This window comes from Stomoxys calcitrans, chromosome 3 (genome assembly GCF_963082655.1).
Source record: "Stomoxys calcitrans chromosome 3, idStoCalc2.1, whole genome shotgun sequence".
Classification (NCBI taxonomy): Eukaryota; Metazoa; Arthropoda; class Insecta; order Diptera; family Muscidae; genus Stomoxys; species Stomoxys calcitrans.
Genome location: NC_081554.1, coordinates 147,104,588 through 147,123,995, shown reverse-complemented (window position 1 = coordinate 147,123,995; position 19,408 = coordinate 147,104,588). Strand labels below are relative to the sequence as shown.

General features: G+C 38.7%; 1 protein-coding gene across 2 annotated transcripts in view; it reads left to right on the top strand.

Moving 5' to 3' along the window:
• LOC106091617 (uncharacterized) overlaps window positions 1-19,408 on the top strand; it is a 499,339-nt gene that overhangs the window by 89,892 nt on the left and 390,039 nt on the right. The window lies entirely within an intron of this gene.

The window sequence follows — 19,408 nt, the reverse complement described above, 5'->3', positions numbered from 1 at the left end:
GGTAGAGCCCAATTATCTCACTGACATTAGGTTTCAATCTTTCACACAGTACGCTCGAGAGTATTCTGTATGCGATGGGGAGGAGACTTATTCCTCTGTAGTTGGCACATTCCGTCTTGTCTCCTTTCTTGTGTACGGGACATAGTATGCTGAGGATCCAATCATAGGGTATGCGTTCTTCTAGCCAGATTGCGCAGATAAGCTGATGCATACGCCTTATCAGCGTGTCGCCTCCGGCCTTAAATAGTTCATAGGGTAACCCGTCGGCTCCTGCTGCCTTGTTGTTCTTTAGTCGAGTCACTGCTACGTGGATCTCAATCTGACTAGGAGGTAAACATTCTATACCATCATCCGGGATTGGTTCTGCGGTATCCTCTTCGCCGCCAGCATCGGACACTAGCAGTTGGTTAAAATGTTCTTTCCATATCCTCAGCATGTTATCTATGTCAGTTACCAGATTTCCTTCTTTGTTGCTACTGATGGCAGGGTTGCTCTATATGCCGCATTCTTGGCTTCAGTAGCATCTCGACACTCTTGGTCGTACCATGGGTTTCTTGGAGGAGGCTTCCGGTACCCAAGTACGGATTTCGCGGCATTTTCCATGGAGTGGAACAAGTAGTGCTTCCATCAAGCAGTTGGTTCAGTCGAGTAGAGTATGCCGCTGCCATTGGTTGCGTTTGCAGCTTTTCAATGTCCAGCTTCCGTGCAGTGTCAGATCGTACTTTCCTCGCCATGTTCAAACGGGTGTGTACCTTTGCTGCAACGAGGTAATGATCCGAATCTACAATATATGCGCTCCACGGATCGATCGTACATCTAACACGCTGGATCAATTTGGTTCCTCGTGTTATGATCGAGGGACAGCCATGTGGCTTTGTGAATATTTTTATGTTGAAATCTGGTACTACTAACTACCACGATTTTTGCAGCGGCGAATTCTATCAGCCTCAACACATTACTGGACGTTATCTCGTGGAGGCTAAACGCCACCTGACTGGAGGCCAGCGCCACCTGACTCCTCACTAAGACTCTCCTATCGCAAATCGCTGACTGCCCGCGGCCGCATTTGCAGCTTCTCCGTATAGAAACGGAGCTTTCCACCATCCGCAACCTGTGGACGCGCCCGGTAGCTTTCAGCTAAGCTTTCAGTGATAACGATGGGCACCACACAAGTCGGAGCTCAAAGTTCCAACCTGTGTGGTGTTCATAGTCATCCCGTATCGGGTGGTTTTTTGGGTGTTGCTAGATTTGTTGCCTAGCGTTTTTTATATTCTAAAACGAACTATAAACTTGATAAAAAAAATACTTTAATCCCTCATAAATATATTCTTACCTTAAATTGCCATTCAATTCGTTCATTCCAGTTTTATTAACAATTTCATTGAATTGGCTTCGGAATTTTGGTGCAATTTTCAAGACATCGCAATCATTACTCCTAATGCCAGAGTCAAATGTCATTTTATGGCGAAAAGCAATTTTTAGTAACACTTGTGGTCTTTTATCGTCAAAAAACACTTACAATCTAATAAACGCCCAAAAATATGCTTCAATAACATTTGAAGCACACCAATCAACAGCACTCACGAAAAGACAATGACTTGACTCACACACCCGCAACTTATATCACACATCTACATGCAGCCATATATTTCAACTGGGTATGGGGCAACAATGTGTGCTGATTCAGAGAGTCCTTGACAGCCATCACATTCGCTTACATATGAGTGCACAAATTAAGCCATTACCCACAAAAAAGGACACAATTGGAAACAATATAAATTTGAACGAGAGTTGCTCTGCAGATGAGGGAATTGAAAATGAGCGACAACAAATACAAGCAGTAAGGACAAAACACGAAAAGCAAACGGTACATCTGAGGCTATCTAGCAGGGTAGTGGGAGGGACAAAAATCATTCATTAACATTTTGTTGTGTCTAAAAGGTTATGAAAAGACAAAACTCGCAATAAACTGGTTAAGGATCCTACTATCTTAGGTCAACATAATATGAGTAACTTTAGAAAATTGAGGGTTAAGAATGTCTGTCAAAAGTGCTTCAATATAGTGAAATGACGATTTGTAAGGGTAAAATGGATTTTCAATTTATTTTAGATAAAAGGATATTGTTTTTACTCAACTCGGCTGTGGGAATTATGACGAGGCCTTTTTGAGACTAGAAAGGGTTTTAAGGAAACACAGTGGAATGAGAAGCGGAAGTATTTACGAATTGCTAACATATTTCCATTGAATACTTCCTTAAGTAATAAGAAAGAAAATAATTTTTGTATAACTCAGGGCGAATTAATGATTCACTAGCCCATACAAGCACGGCCCGCTGTGTTAGGGTTAAGTCCTCTGAAACGTGAATCCATATGTTAGTTTTAGGTTCGTACTCCACTTCTAAACCCCACGGATAGAGCCACCTGGTCATGATCGGTGGTTTTAGAGATTGGGATGACGCCCAGGCACATGACGCCATATTACCATGTCAGATCCTCTATACCTTCAATTAGAGACACCACAATGTCATGATCGAGACTTTCATCGCATTACCCCTTACAACCCCGAATACGACCCCTTACAACCCCAATATGACCATTGTTACGCGTGCTGTGTAACATGTTGCACCGTCTTTTTGAAACCACATGTCATGCAAGTCAAACTCTTGCATTTTGGGCAACAAAAAAAAATATCATCTCATAATAGCGCTCACCATTCACAGTTATGTTATGATTCGCATCACCTTTGAAGAAGTACGGTCCAGTGATGCCACTAGCTAATAAACCGCATCAAACTGTGACTTTTGCTGGATGAATTGATAGGTCTTGCAATGCATCTGGCTTTTATTCACTCCAAAATCTACAATTCTGCTATGTACCCATACGTACCTATTGAGCCAAAAATCAGCTTCGTCGCTGAACACCATTTTTCGATAAAAAAAAAATGGATCTTTGGCCAACTTTTCATAGTCTATTCACCAAAAATTCTGCGTTGCGGTAGGTCGTTCGGCTTCAATTCTCGCACCAGCCGTATTTTGAAAGGCTTCACACTAAAATCCTTCCGCAAAATTTTCCACGTGGTTAAGTAACAGAGCGATACAGCTACGACATTTTCTTCAGTTCACACTTTTTATAAGCGTGTTGGTAGTTTACTGTCCAACAATGTAAATTAGTGCGAAAAATTGTCACAATAGCCCGAACAGCCGCTTCAGTGGGTCGATTAAGCTGATAATAAAATGGAAGAAGTGCGCGATGAACTTTCTTAACAGAGCACGCATTTTGATAACAAAATGAAATAATTTGCAAGAGTTGTTCGTTTGTATAGTCTTCTTGACGACGTCCAAGATATCTAAAGAGTTTGGTCGAAATCGGTAAAGATTTAAATATACGCCCAGAAAAATTGTCTGCTGATATCAGTAAACACTGTATGCTGATGTTATATAAAAAATTTTGAACTTTTAAATAAAACCATTAAACATTTTTGAACTTCAAAACAAACATTGTAGTATTTGCTATAAATTAATAAAAACTTCCAATTTTAGGGTATACTTTTTTGTTTAAACGCTTAAATATAATAGCAGTAGTTATTTTGTTTGCTGTTATTTAAACTCGATCAAACTTTATCGATCGGATGATCGAGAGATCGGTTTATAGACAGATTAGGACCGTATGTGGCACAGTTGTTGAAAGTCATTACAGAACACCGCATGCAAAAGTTCAAATCGGGAGATTGGTTTATATAGGAGCTATATGCAAATCAGAACCGATATGGCCCATTTGAAATCCTCAACGACATTTATCAATATTAATTGTATGTGCAAAATTTCAAGCGGCTAGCTTTACGCGTTCGACCGCTATCTTGATTTCGACATACGGACGGACGGACATGGGTAGTTCGACTCAGAATGTTGAGACGATCGGAAAAATATTAACATTACTAGCTGACCCGGGCCCGCTCCGCTGCGCCTTCTTTCACTTTAAATGGAACAAAAGTTTCCTTGTAATATTTATTTTCGACAATTAAAGATCTTTTAGTGAAATACCATGCTAACTTGACTAACAGTTTAACAATATAAGTGCCTTTGTCTGAATCCCATATGATCTTTATTGGTCTACGAATTTAAGTTTGGATGTAAGGTGTACTCCATTCTTAAAATACTCCATTTCAGACCGATATTCTCATGATGTCTTATTTAGTGGTGTTGTCGGGGGAGAGGTGGTCCCCCAGATACTTGGCCCTGAAAAAATATCAGCATCGTGCTCTTCTCTCAAATACCATTTATTTAAACACCATATTGCCATTGGCTTAAGAGGAGTTTACAGGATGAGGCGTCCCTCAAACACATGGCCCCAAAATAGGTTATCAAATTCGTTTTCTAATCTCAAATATCTTTCATTTGGCATGGTCGAAAAACTTTAACCCTTTGGGGAAGGGGTGAAGCCAAATTCGTATTCTACTCCCAAATACCTTTATTTGAGCCCCATATTGCGATGGTCACTAAAAATATGTTGTTTGTGGAGTATTTCGGGAAAGGAGTTGATTGATCCCGAAAATGGGTATCAATTCGTGCTCTACCCCCAATACCTTTTATTTAAGGTCCACATGGACATGGTCGGTAAATATGCCAAATTAAGGGGTGTATTGGGGAGGTCCCCCAACCACTAAGCCCGGGAAATATATCAGCAACATGCTCTATTCTTATATATCTATATATCATTTATATTTACCCCATATAGCCATTGCCCTCAAAATTGGATATAAAATCCGTTTTCTAATCTCATTTAAACTCCTTATTCCAAACGTCAGCAAATATGTCCGATATTTGCTCTTGGTGAGCAAATACGTCCTATTTGGGGGTTGTTATGGTGGTGGGACGTCCGCTAGACAGTTGGCCCCTTATGTTGATATCAGATACCTTTAATTTGAGCCCCATATTTCCGTAGTCGGCAAGCATGGCCGGCTTGGGGGGTGTTTTATGGAATGGGCGACCACTCAGTGATTTGGCCTTGAAAATATATATCGGATTCGTGTTCCACTTTAAAAATAGTCAGAAAATACTTACTATTTGGGTGGTGTTGTGGGGGTGGGTTGGCCCCGTAGCCAATTTTCCAGAATATTGATATCAAATTCGTGCTACTCCCAAAGACCTTTCATTTGAGCCCCATATTGCTATGGTCGTAAATTTGTCCCCATTGGTGTATGTTTTTTGGGAGGAACGGCCCACCAAACACTTGGTCCCAAATTTGGATATCAGATTCGTATTCTGCATTCAAATACCTTTTTTTAAGCCCTATATTCCCATGGTCAGTAAATAAGTCCTGTTTGGGGGGTGTTTTGGGAAAGGGGTGGACCCCCAGAAACGTGGTCGTACATTTGGATATCAGATTCGTATTCTACTCGCAAATACCTTTCATTTGAGTCTCATATTACCATGGTTGGTCCGATTGGTCCGATTTAGGGGTGTTTTGAGGCTTGGGGTGGTCCTCCTGGCACTTGGTCCGACAATTGGATATCAGATATGTTTTCTTATCCTAAATACCTTTCATTTGAGTCCCATATTGTCGTGATTGGTCTAAATATATGTTTGGTAGGTTTTATGGTGGGGCAGCCCCCCTAAGTACTCCATCCAAAATTTGGATACCAAATTTTTATTTTTAGGGTACTATATGAGAGCACACAAAATTTCGCTTAAATCGCACCACCCATCTCCGAGATCTGGCGTTTCTGAAAATTAGGGTAAGGGGGAGGGTCCGCTCCCCCTTCAGATATCAAAAAATGTAGTACCCTATTTTCACCACGGGGTCATTATTCATCATCTGTGAAAATTTCAAGAAAATCGGTTCAGCCGTTTCTAAGTCTATAAGGAACACACAAACATACAACCAAACAAACAAACAAACCTACAAACAAACACAAATTGATCTTTATATATAAGATGAGGTCCTAGATCAATATTTCGAGGTGTTACAAACGGAATGACTAGGTTAGTATACCCCCATCCTATAGTGGTGGGTATAAAAATTTGTGTTTTTACTGACAAATTTCTATGAGTGTAATTTCCGTATTATGTTGGTCCAACTTTGAATAATTTTCTATAATGTGGTAATTTGTCAACCGACTGTCACAAAAAGTGGCATATATTGTATAATTTTCTCGTGATTGTTGACATTTTTGTTCAATTTAATCAAAATCGGATCAGATTTATATTTACCTTCCATATACATATTAACATCGCCCTATTTTCGCATATAGAGCCGAAGTTGATAAAATTTTGAAAAGGTTTGCTCAAATTTGGTACGGATTGTTTTATAACCCATTTGAGAAACCCCACCGAATCCTATCTTATATAAGCAGAATCTATTATATAAGCAGTAAGGAAAGGAAAATCCGGGCGGTACCGACTGCATAATACTCTACACCTACCCTTTAAGGACAGAACGGGAGCTATTTCTAATTCTGAATCAGCTTTGATGGACCGCGGCGGATATTTTCAAATGGGACATTTAACGATTCGTATAAAATTTCGAGCAAATATGTTAAAACTGTAATAACTACGGTTGACAAATGACAACATTTTTGCAAATTAGCCAAAATCTGACGTACATATATATGGGAGTTATATTTAAATCTGTACCGATTTCGACCAAACTCTGTATAGATTATGGTAGTTGTCGAGGAAAGCGTTGTGAAAAATTGTGGCAAGATTGGTCAATAAATGCGCTTGCAGTGGCTCTTAAAGTGAAAATAGGGTGATATACATATGTGGCAGCTATATCTAAATTTGGACCGATTTCTATGAAATTTACCATTAATATTCAGAGTCATAAGCAAATCCTTCCTGCCAATATTTGAGAGAATCGGTTAACAAATGACCACATTATTGCAATGCAAATGTGCATATATTGCCCATGAACATTCCACAAAGGAACAGAGGCAAACTTCTCACATATCAATGAGTGCTGTCCGATTCAGTTTTAAGCTCAACGAAAAGGGGCCTCCTTTTTATAGCCGAGTCCGAACGGAGTGCCGCAGTGCGACACCTCTTTGGAGAGAAGTTTTACATGGCATAGTACCTCACAAATGTTGCCAGCATTAGGATGGGAAAACCACCGCTGAAAATTTTTTCTGATGGTCTCGCCATGATTCGAACCCAGGCGTTTAGCGTCAAAGGCGGACATGCTAACCTCTGCGCTACGGTGGCCTCCATTATTGCAATAAAAGTTTAAATCGTACAAACATATATATGGGAGCTATATATAAATCTAAACCGATTTCGACCAAACTCTATAGATATTATGTTAGTCGTCCAGGAAAGCGTTGTACAATTTTGGAAAGATTGGTCAATAAATTCGCTTGCAGTGGCTGTGGCGTTGAAAATCGAGCTGTATCTAAATCTGAACCGATTTCTATGAAATTCACCAGTAATGTAGAGAGTAATAAGAATATCCATTCTTCGAGAGAATCAGTTAACAAATGAGCTTTTTATCAATATTTCCTAATATGGGAGCTATATCCAAATCTGAACCGATTTTCTTTAATTTCAATAGGCTTCGTCTCTCTAAAATGTATGTGTCAAATTTGAAGACTATTGGATGAAAGTAGCGACCTGTAATTTGTACACAAATTAACATGGACAAATAGACAGATAGACAGACAGACATAGCTAAATTGAGTCATAAAGTGATTCTGAGTCAATCGGTATGCGTATCAATGGGTCTATCTCTCTTCATTCTGGGTGTTACAAACAAATGAACTTAGTTATAATACCCTGTATCATAGTGGTGGTGTAGGGTATAAAAATGAAAGTGTTTCTTTTTGTTGGTTGGTTTGTTCCGAATAGGCTCAAAAACGGCTGAACCGATTTTCATGAAATTTTCACAGATGGTAGGGTTAAGTCTGTCGGTGAACATTTTTGTGATATCCGCCCAAAAATGGCATGTTTACAGATTGGGGCAATATGGGTATGGAATGCAAGGTAATTGGAAGTAGAATACGAAACTTATATAAAAATTTGGGGCCAAATTCAGGGGGGACCACCGATTTACTCTTGTATTTGATAAAAAGTAGAGTCTAGGGGTATTGCACTGTCGGCAACGACCTACTTTTGGCTTATATTATATGTTTTCATTCGATTTCATTAGGAAGGAGCTAATGTAGTTGATGTGGATATAGTTTATGTCTACTCTTATTTAAAGTTCGACCAAGCCCCACATTATGCGTTTTATTTGCTCTTCAATTAGTAAATATTTGCATATATGTAAAACAGACCATTTTAAAGGTATTAATTGTTTAAATTTTTTCAAATAGTTTCTAGAAATATGTTGTGTCAAGATTTCATTCCAAATTCACTAGTCTATGCTTACACTTACCTAGTCATTCCGTTTGTAACACCTCGAAATATTGATCTACGATACATTCTGGGTCGCCTCCACAGTCTGATTCGATCAAGCCATCTCCGTCCGTCTGTCGAAATCACGATAGCGGTCGAACGTGTTAAGCTTGCCGCTTGAAAATTTGCACAGACACTTAATATTGACGTAGGTCGTTGGGGATTGCAAATAGCCCATCAGTTGTTCACACGTGGATTTAGCTGCCATATTAACCCGATTTGACTTCTTGAGCGTCTGGAAGCCTGGGATTGTAAATGGGCCAAATTGGTCCATGTTTTGATATAGCTGCCATATAAACCAATCTTTTTTCTTGAATCTTGAATCTTGGGTCTTGATATCCAACAACAAAATCGGTTCATAACCTGATATAGCTGCCATATAAACCGATCTTGGGTCTTGACTTCATTGGCCTCTATAGGGCGCAATTCTTATCCGATTGAAATTAAATTTTGCACGACGTGTTCCGCTATGACTTCCAACAACTGTGTTAAGAATAGTTCAAATCGGTCAATAACCTGATATAGCTGCCATATAACCCGATCTTTAATCTTGACTTCTTGAGCTTCTAATGGGCGCAATTCCTATCCGATTTGGCTGCAATTTTGCACGACGTATTTTATTATGACTTTCAACAACCAATTAAGGTTCAAATCGGTCAATAACCTGCTGAAGCTGCCATATAAACCGATCTGTGATCTTGATTTCTTGATCCTCTAGAGGTCGCAATTATTATCCGATTTGCTTGAAATGTTGGTCTGAATCGGTCTATAGCCTGATACAGCTCCTATATAAATCGATCTCTCTATTTTACTTCTTGAGCCCCAAAAGGGCGCAATTCTTATTCGAATTGGCTGACATTTTACACAGGTCTCCAACATATAATTTAGTTGTGGTCCGAACCGGATCATATTTTTATATCGCTCTAATAGCAGAGCAAATTTTATCTTTTATCCTTTTTTTTGCCTAAGAAGAGATGCCGGGAAAAGAACTCGACAAATGCGATCCATGGTGGAGGGTATATAAGATTCGGCCCGGCCGAACTTAGCAAGCTTTTAATGGTTTTTTATATGTAGTGTTCCGTCATGACTTCAAACAACGGTGCCAAGTACGATGCAAATCGACTTATAGCTTGATATAGCTCCCATATAAACCGATCTCCCGATTTGACTTATTGAGCCCTTACAACCCGCAATTTTTTTCCGATTTAGCTACAATTGTGCACAACGTGTTTTGTTATGACTTTCAACAACTATTCCAAGTACGGTCCAAATCGGCTTATAACCTAATATAGATCCCATATAAACCGATCTCCCGATTTGACTTCTTGAGCCCTTACAACCCTCAATTTTTGTCCAATTTAGCTACAATTGTGCACATAGTGTTTTGTTATGACTTCCAATAACTGTGCCAAGCACGGTTCAAATCGGTCTATAACCTGATATGGCTCTCATATAAACCGATCTCCCGATTTGACTTCTTTAGCCCTTACAAGCTGCAAATTTTGTCCAACAACTGTGCCAAGTATGCTCCGAATCGGTTTATAACTTGATATAGCCCCTATATAAACCGGTCTCTCGATCATCCTTATTCGGTTCCTAGAAGCTTTAATTTTTGGTGGTTTGACAGAATTTTGGTATGTATAATAAAATTATGCCTTTTATTTTGTATAAATCCATGATGGTGGGTTCCCAAGATTCGGCCCGGCCGAACTTAGCACGCTTTTACTTTCCTTACCTAAATGTCCCAAATTTACAATTTTTACCATTGCTATATGCGTGTGTGTGTGTGTGCACAGTGTTTAACGACCTTTCTATCGAATTGTATTAGCAATTTTACAATTTATTTAGATATCCATACCAATCTATCTCCCCTCTAAGCACTCTGCAAACCGAAAAGATACCAATACATGGCAACAGACTCAGGATATGCAGAAGAAGGAAAGCCACATGAAAAGGAAACAAAATAATGACGAACATCATCGTTGAATTTATGACAATTGTGACTTAAACCACTTTATCCGCACACAACAGCTTGACCAAATATAAATCCGCCCAAATAACTTAGGGCGACACAGGGTGTGGAGTAGAGTTGGAGAGAACGAAAAGCCCATGGCAACACCATCGCAATGATGAAGTCCAGTTTTATTGCTGGCATACCATTGAACTCGTAGCGAATATTCTTCGATATTTACGTCTTTCATTTGGAATTCGGAACCTTCATCAGTTTTCAGGACGCAATGAATGATGATGGAATGTAACACCCCCTAATGGATATTGTACTGGTGAAAAAGAAAAAGGGTGACCCAATGAAAATATAACAACAACAACATCATACTGGAACGTTATACTTTAGAATTCAACCGACTGTGGGTTATGGGTGCATTGTGAAGTACATTTGAAGCCGGCAAAAGAATGATACTCTTTTCCATTTATAACAGCTATTAGGGATTGCTTGGATCAATTTACTCGTGGATTATATGATGGCAGTTGCACAGTATTGACTGTTATAGTTGAGAGACACAGTGGTCTAGTTACTATGTCTTCATCACATATGAAAATATTACTTACCACTGACTACAAGCCCAAGTATATAAGGTCGCGGTTCAATAAACCTAATGGGTTTTACATAACAGAATGACTAAATTAGTATATGTTCACCGCATGGTTGAGGGCACAAGAATTAGGACGGAGAAATACTAATCTAGTCATTCAGTTTGTTATGCCACGAAATACGTATCAGCGGTCCTATGATGATCTTGATACTCTGAGTCTATTTAGAAATGCCCGTCTGTCTGTTAAAATAACGATAGCTGTCAAAAGAATGGAGGTACTCACATGGAATTTTTGCACAGATACTTCTCATTGATGTAAGTCGTTGGGAATTGCAAATGAGCGACATCGATTTAAACTTGGATATAGTTCATATTGTTCTCACATAAACGGATGAATCGATTCAATTTCTTGAAACCCTACAGGGTCTGATATAGCTCCCATATAAATCGATCTCCCGATTTGACTTCTTGAGCCCTTACAAGCCACAAATTTTGTCTGATTTGGCTAAAATTGAGCATGTAGTGTTTTGTTATGACTTTTAACAACTATACCTAGTACGGTTCGCATCGGTCTTTAACCTGATATAGCTCCCATATAAACCGATCTCCCGATTTGACTTCTTGAGTCCTTACAAACCATTATTTTTGTCCGATTTGTCTGAAATTTTCCATGAGATGTTCTGTTGCCACCTTCAACAACTATTCCAAATACGGTCTATCGGTAATTGGTATTTAACCTGATATAGCTCCCATGCAAACCGGTCTCTCGATAATCCCTGTTCGGTTCTTAGAAACTTTAAGTTTTGCTGGTTTGACAGAAGTTTGGTATATGGCGTAAAATTATGCCCTTCAACTAAATTTATTTTGTAAACATATTTTATTTATTTTTTAACAGAATCAATTGTGGTGGGTTCCCAAGATTCGGTCCGGACGAGCTTAACACGCTTTTAATTGGTTTTAATTAATCGGAAAATTTTATAACTTTTCTAATGGTGAAATCACATTTGCAATTGGTGGACGATACCTTAACTGAAATCTTCAAAAAAGAATTTGCAAAAAGAATCATGAGGATCGGCCTATAAATGCGAGATGACCAACATAAACGCCCCAAGTCAGCCCCTGGACCTACTAGGGTCTCCAAATTTCGCATACTAATTGGCCAGATCGATCTGAGTTTTTATATAGCTCCCATATAAACCGATCCCGGATCTTGTCTTCTTGGGCCACTTGAGGGTTAAATCTTACCAGATTTCGTTGAAACTCGCATGAGGTTTTTTTATACCCACCACCGACGGAAGGGGATATATCCATTTTGCCATTCCGTTTGCAACACATCGAAATATCCATTTCCGACCCTATGAAGAATATATACTCTTCATCAGAGTAAAAGTCTAAGACGATCTAGACATGTCCGTCCGTCTGTCAGTCTGTCTGTTGAAATCACGCTAAAGTCTTTAAAAATAGAGATATTGAGTTGCAACTTTGCACAGATTCTTTTTGTGTCCATAAGCAGGTTAAGTTCGAAGATGGGCTATATCGGACTATATCTTGATATTGCCCCCATATAGACCGATTCACGGATTTAGGGTCTTAGGCCCATAAAAGCCACATTTATTATTCGATTTTGCTGAAATTTGGGACAGTGAGTTCTATTAGGCCCTTCGACTTCCTTCGTTAATTTGGCCCATACCGGTCCAGATTTGGCTATAGTTGTAATATGCACCGATCATCCGATTTAGGGTCTTAGCTCCATAAAAGCCACATTTATTATACGATTTTGATGAAAATTGGGCAGCGAGTTGTGTTTGGTCCCTTCGAAATTCTTCGTCAAATTGGCTCAGATTTGGATATAGCTGCCATATAGACCGATCCTCCGATTTAGGGTCTTAGGTCAATAAAAGCCACATTTATTATCCGATTTTGATTAAATTTGGGACAGTGAGTTGTGTTAGGCCCTTCCACATCTTTCTTCAATTAGGCCCTGATCGGTTCAGATTTGGATTAGCTGCCATATAGACCGATTTCTCGATTTAAGGTTTTGGGCCTATAAAAGGTGCATTTATTTTTCGATGTCGACGAAATTTGGGACAGTGAAATAAGTTAAGCCCCTTGACGTACTTCTGCAATATCGCACAGATCGTGCCGGATTTTCAACTCCTGAGACTCTAGAGGGTTCAATTTCTAACTTGACTTGGCTGAAATTATTCATGAGGCAGTTTGTTTTTATTTCAAAGTTTTGTACTTCCTACCATAAGATGGGGATATACTAACTTCGCCATTCCAGTTGTTACACATCGAAATATTGGTCTAAGACCCCAAAAAGTATATTTATTCTTGATTGTCATGACATTTTAGCTCGATGTAGCCATGTTCGTCTGTCTGTGGAAAGTATGCATACTTTCGAAGGAGTAAAGTTCGGCACTTGACACTCATTCTTCCTAACAGTGTAGGCCGGTTAGGATTGTAAATGCGCTATATCGGTCCATGTTTTGATAATGCTGCCATATAAACTATATTGGATCCTGATTTCTTGAGCATCTAGACGCAATTATAATCCGATTTGAATAAAATTTTTCATGCAGTATTTTGCTTGGACACAAGCAAAATTATGGTCCCAATCGGTTCATAACCTGATGTAGCTTCCATGTTAAATAATCTCGGAACTTGATTTATTGAGCCTCTAGGGAGCACAATTATTATCCGATATGGCAAACATTTTGCATGCAGTCTTTTGTTTTAACTTTTTACAACTATGACAAGTATGGTCCAAATCGGTTCATAACCTGATGTAGCTTCAATATACAATGATCTCCCGATTATACTTCTTGAAACTCTAGAAGGCGCAATTCCTATCCAATTTGGCTGAAATATTGCATGAGGAGTTTCGCTTTGACTTCCAATAAATATGGTAAGAATGGTCGAAATTGATGCATAACCTGTTATAGGTACCATATAAACTTTTCTCGATTCTTGACTTCTTGAGCATTTAGAAGTTCAATACTTTTTAAAGGTGATTGATTTTTTTTTTATTTCCAGTAAAGATTTATTTAAAAGTGTGCTTAGTTTGGCTGGGCCGAATCTTATATACCCTCCACCATGGATCGCATTTGTCGAGTTCTTGCCACGGTATCTCTTTTTAGGCATAATTGAACTGAATATTAGAGACCATAGTAGCAGTCATTGTGTGAAATATCACCCCAATCTAGTAAGAATTGCCCACTTTAGAGGCTGAAGAAGTAAAATAGGGAGATCGGTTTATAGGGGAGCTGTATTAGGCTATAAACCGATTCATGCCATATTCGACACGTATGTTAAAGGTCATGAGAGAAGCCGTCGTACAAAATTTTAGCCAAATCGGGTAATACTTGCGCCCTTTTGATGCTCAAGAAGTCAAGATCCCATATTGGCTTATATGGCAGCTATATCAGGTTATGGACCCATTTGAACTATTTTTAGTCATAACAAAATACGTCGTATAAAATTTCAGCCAAATAGGATAGGAATTGCGATAGGTTTATATGACAGCTATATCAGGTTATGGACAGATTTCAACCATCCTCAGCACAGTAGTTGGAAGTCATAATGAAACACCTAATGCAAAATTTTAGCCAAATCGGATAAGAACAATAAGTCAAGATCCAAGATCGGTTTATATGGTAGCTATATCAAAATGTAGACCGATATAGCCCATTTACAATCCCACCGACCTACTCTAATAAGAAGTATTTGTGCAAAATTTCAAGCGGCTAGCTTTACTCCTTCGAAAGTTAGCTGCTTCGACAGAAGACGGACGGACGGACGGACATGGCTAGTTCGACTTGAAATGTCACGACGATGAAGAATATATATACTTTATGGGGTTTTAGACGAATACTTCTAGGAGTTACAAACAGAATGACGAAATTCGTATACCCCTATCCTATGGTGGAAGGTATAAAAATAACCTCACATAAGACCTTATCGAAAATCGACAAATTTTTATTACTCAAAAAATCAAACAACAATTTTTCTCAAAATTTTTGAGAGTGAGCATTTGATATTAAAACAATTAAAAAGGCGTTAAGTTAGGCCGGGCCGAACTTTGGATACCCACCACCTCAGGTATACATATATGTTAACCACATTTCATCAAAATTCGGTAAAAAATGCATACCTTAGCCCCATAGCAGCTATATCGAAATATGTTCCGATTTGGCCAAATACTAATAAGTACAAGTCATTGATCAATTGTGTATAACGAAATATTGCTCTTTTTAGAAGTTATACTTAAACATAAACCAATCTGAACCATATACGAGACGCATGTCACTGTGTCAAATTTCAGTGAAATCGGATTATAAATGCGCCTTTTATGGGGCCAAGGCTTTAAATCGAGATATAGGTCTATATGGCAGCTATATCCAAACCTGGACCGATTTGGACCAAGCTGCAGAAAAATGTCGAAGAGCCTAACACAACTCACTGTCCCAAATTTCAGCGAAATCGGACGTTAAATGCGCCCTTAATGGCCCCAAAACTTTAAATCGAGAGGTCGGTATATCTGGACCGAACTGAGCCAAATTGAAAAATAATGTCGAAGGGCCCAACACAACTCATTGTCCCAAATTTCGACGATATCGGACAATAAATTCGCCTTTTATGGGCCCAAAACTTTAAATCGAGAGATCGGTCGGATATGGCAGTTATATCCAAATCTGGACCGACCTGAGCCAAATTGAAGAAGGATGGAAGACCTAACACAATTCACTGTCCCAAATTTAGGCAAAATCGGACAATAAATGCGCCTTTTATGGGCGCAAGACCTTAAACCGAGAGATCGGCAGCTATATTGAAATCTGGACCGATCAAGGCCAAATTAAATAAGGATGTCGAAAGGCCGAACACAACTCACTGTACCAAAATTCAGCGGAATCGGATAATAAATGTGGCTTTTATAAGCCTAAGACACTAAATCGGAGGATCGGTCTATGTGGGGGCTGTATCAAGATATTGTCCGATATCGCCCATCTTCGAACTTAACCTGCTTACGGACAAAAAAAAAGAATCTGTACAAAGTTTCAGCTCAATATCTCTATTTTTAAAGACTGTAACATGATGTCAACAGACAGACGGACGGTTTTATTGCGGTTGTATTGCAAAGTCATTCACATCCTCTTTTCTTCGCTAAATGGTCATAAAATACTAAAAAAATTAATATATATAAATATTTATATTTTTATACCCTCCACCATAAGATGGGGGGTATACTAATTTCGTCATTCTGTTTGTAACTACTCGAAATATTCGTCTGAAAACCCCATAAAGCATATATATTCTTAATCGTCGCGACATTTTATGTCGATCTAGCCATGTCCGTACGTCTGCCCGTCCGTCTGTCTGCCGAAAGCACGCTAACTTCGGAAGGAGCAAAGCTAGCCGCTTGAAATTTTGCACAAATACTTCTTATTAGTGTAGGTCGGTTGGTGTTGTAAATGGGTCATATCGGTCCATGTTTTGATATAGCTGCCATATAAACCGATCTTGGGTCTTGACTTCTTGAGCCTGTAGACTGCGCAATTCTTATCCGATTGGAATGAAATTTTGCACGACGTTTTTTGTTACGATATCCAATAACTGTGCCAAGTATGGTTCAAATCGGTTCATAACCTGATATAGCTGTCATATAAACCGATCTTGGGTCTATAGCCCGATACGGCTCTTTTCCGATTTGGCTGAAATTTTGCACGACATGTTTTGTTCTGATATCCAACAACTGTGACAAGTATGGTTCAAATCGGTCGATAACCTGATATAGCTGCCATATAAACCGATCTTGGGTCTTGAATTCTTGAGCCTCTAGGGTGCGCAATTCTTATCCGATTGGAATGAAATTTTGCACGACGTTTTTTGTTACGATATCCAATAACTGTGCCAAGTATGGTTCAAATCGGTTCATAACCTGATATAGCTGTCATATAAACCGATCTTGGGTCTATAGCCCGATACGGCTCTTATCCGATTTGGCTGAAATTTTGCACGACATGTTTTGTTCTGATATCCAACAACTGTGACAAGTATGGTTCAAATCGGTCCATAACCTGATATAGCTGCCATATAAACCGATCTTGGGTCTTGAATTCTTGAGCCTCTAGGGTGCGCAATTCTTATCCGATTGGAATGAAATTTTGCACGACGTGTTTTACTATGATATCCAACAACTATGCCATGTATGGTTCAAATCGGTTGATAACCTCATATAGCTGCCATATAAACCGATCTTGGGTCTTGATTTCTTGAGCCTCTAGAGTGCGCAATTCTTATCCGATTGGAATGAAATTTTGCACGACGTTTTTTGTTACGATATCCAATAACTGTGCCAAGTATGGTTCAAATCGGTTCATAACCTGACATAGCTGTCATATAAACCGATCTTGGGTCTTGACTTCTTGAGCCTCTAGAGTGCGCAATTCATATCCGATTTGGTTGAAAATCTTCATGAAGTATTTTATTCTTACTTTCAACAACTAGCTGTCATATAAACTGATCTTGGGTCTTGACTTCGTGAGCCTCTAGAATGCGCAATTCATATCCGATTTTAATGCATTTTTGCACGAAGTGTTTTGTTATGATATCCAACAACTGTGCCAAGTGTGGTTCAAATCGGTTCATAACCTGATATAGCTGTCATATAAACATATCTGGGGACTTGACTTCTTGAGCCGCAATTATTATCCGATTTGCCTGAAATTTTGTACTACGGATCCTCTCATGACCACCAACATACGTGTTTATTATGATCTCAATCGGTCTATAGCCCGATATGGCTCCCATATATATCGATCTCTCTATTTTACTTCTTGAGCCCCCGAATTGGCTGACATTTTACACAGGTCTACGACGTATAATTTTATTGTGGTCCGAACCGGACCATATCTTGATATTGCTCTAATAGCAGAGCAAGTCTTTTCGTTTATCCTTTTTTTGCCTAAGAAGCGATGCCGGGAAAAGAACTTCACAAATGCGATCCATGGTGTAGGGTATATAAGATTCGAGCTTAGCACGCTTTTACTTGTTTTTGTTATAAAAGAATAGTGGGTTAGGAAATAAAATAATTACTTTTAAAATTTTAAAAAATAAATAATTTAAATGCTCGGAGTCGGAGTTGGAATCGAGCAATCCTATTGGAGTCGGAGTCCAAATGGAGTAAAAATTGCTCGACTCCCCAACCCCGCTCAGTACCAGAACATAAGATGATCAAAATCCGTTTGCATTTAGATACCGCTCCCTTTAATATCTTTTGACCGATATAAATTTGGACCCGATCGTAAAAAATCTTACAAGAAGTTTTATTAGATATTTCATGGGATGCGAAATTCTAATCGCACCAGATTTGGATATGAAATAGCTTCCATATATACCGCCCATTTAATATACTCTGTTATTTTCTTGAATTTTGAAAGTAGCATCAGTGCTGCAGTGGACTACACCCGACTTTTTCCTTTTCTTAATTGTCCTGGTTTAATATGAAAATTAGCAATATAGATTAATCTATTCAGTAGCTGGAAGTGATATGCATTTTGAAATCACTGTGCCCTGGACTAGATCAGTGACAGTGTCTGACGCACTCTTATTTCCAATGTCCTGTGTGGAAGCTTTGAATGTTTTCACTGTCAAGCTTTAGTGACAATAAGCTTATGTATTATAAAATCGCAAGCACACCCCCATACTTACTATTGAGCTACTACAACTACAAACGATATACATATATACCAGTCATACAGGATGAGAAAGTGGTAGTGAGAATCGAAATTGAATTTTAAGTCCGCTATCTTTTCAATAATACAAAAACACACTCGTAAACATACGCACAGACACACATACACGCAAAACTGAACATACACATAGCAATGTTAACTAAAAATGTTAACACATACATTGTGTACTGCAAACATAAGGAGGATGAACAGGACATAGTACGTATTCTCCACAAGTTATCCAGTCATCCATTTATGCCAAGCCAGCAATCAACCCAACTCATAATAAAAAAAAATATGAAAGTACCGAAAGGGTTCTTTGTGCCCTTGCTTACTCTTAGCAACCGTCTCTCTATATATGGCCCTACACTATTCGATATTACGAAATATTTTGACTTACTTCTGGCAATAACCACTCAGACTACGTTACAGGGAGGTCAGAAAAGATATTCCGGTTTTTTTCATTTTTTCTCATTTAACAATAAAAGGGTCAATACGGTTTATTGTTAATATTGTATCGTATTTTTTGTTTTTTTCTTTTCACATGCTTTTATGTGGCTTAAGCTAAGCGGCAGCATTGCTGGCAGCTGCACCATTGTGATAAACGTCATTCATTCAAAAATTATTGAATTTTATTTTATGTCCTGTCGCTTTTGGTATTCTTAGCCATATTTGAAAATTGCTTCACAATGTTGAAGAGATTTGCTATGGATTTGCGACAGAAAGTCTTTAAATT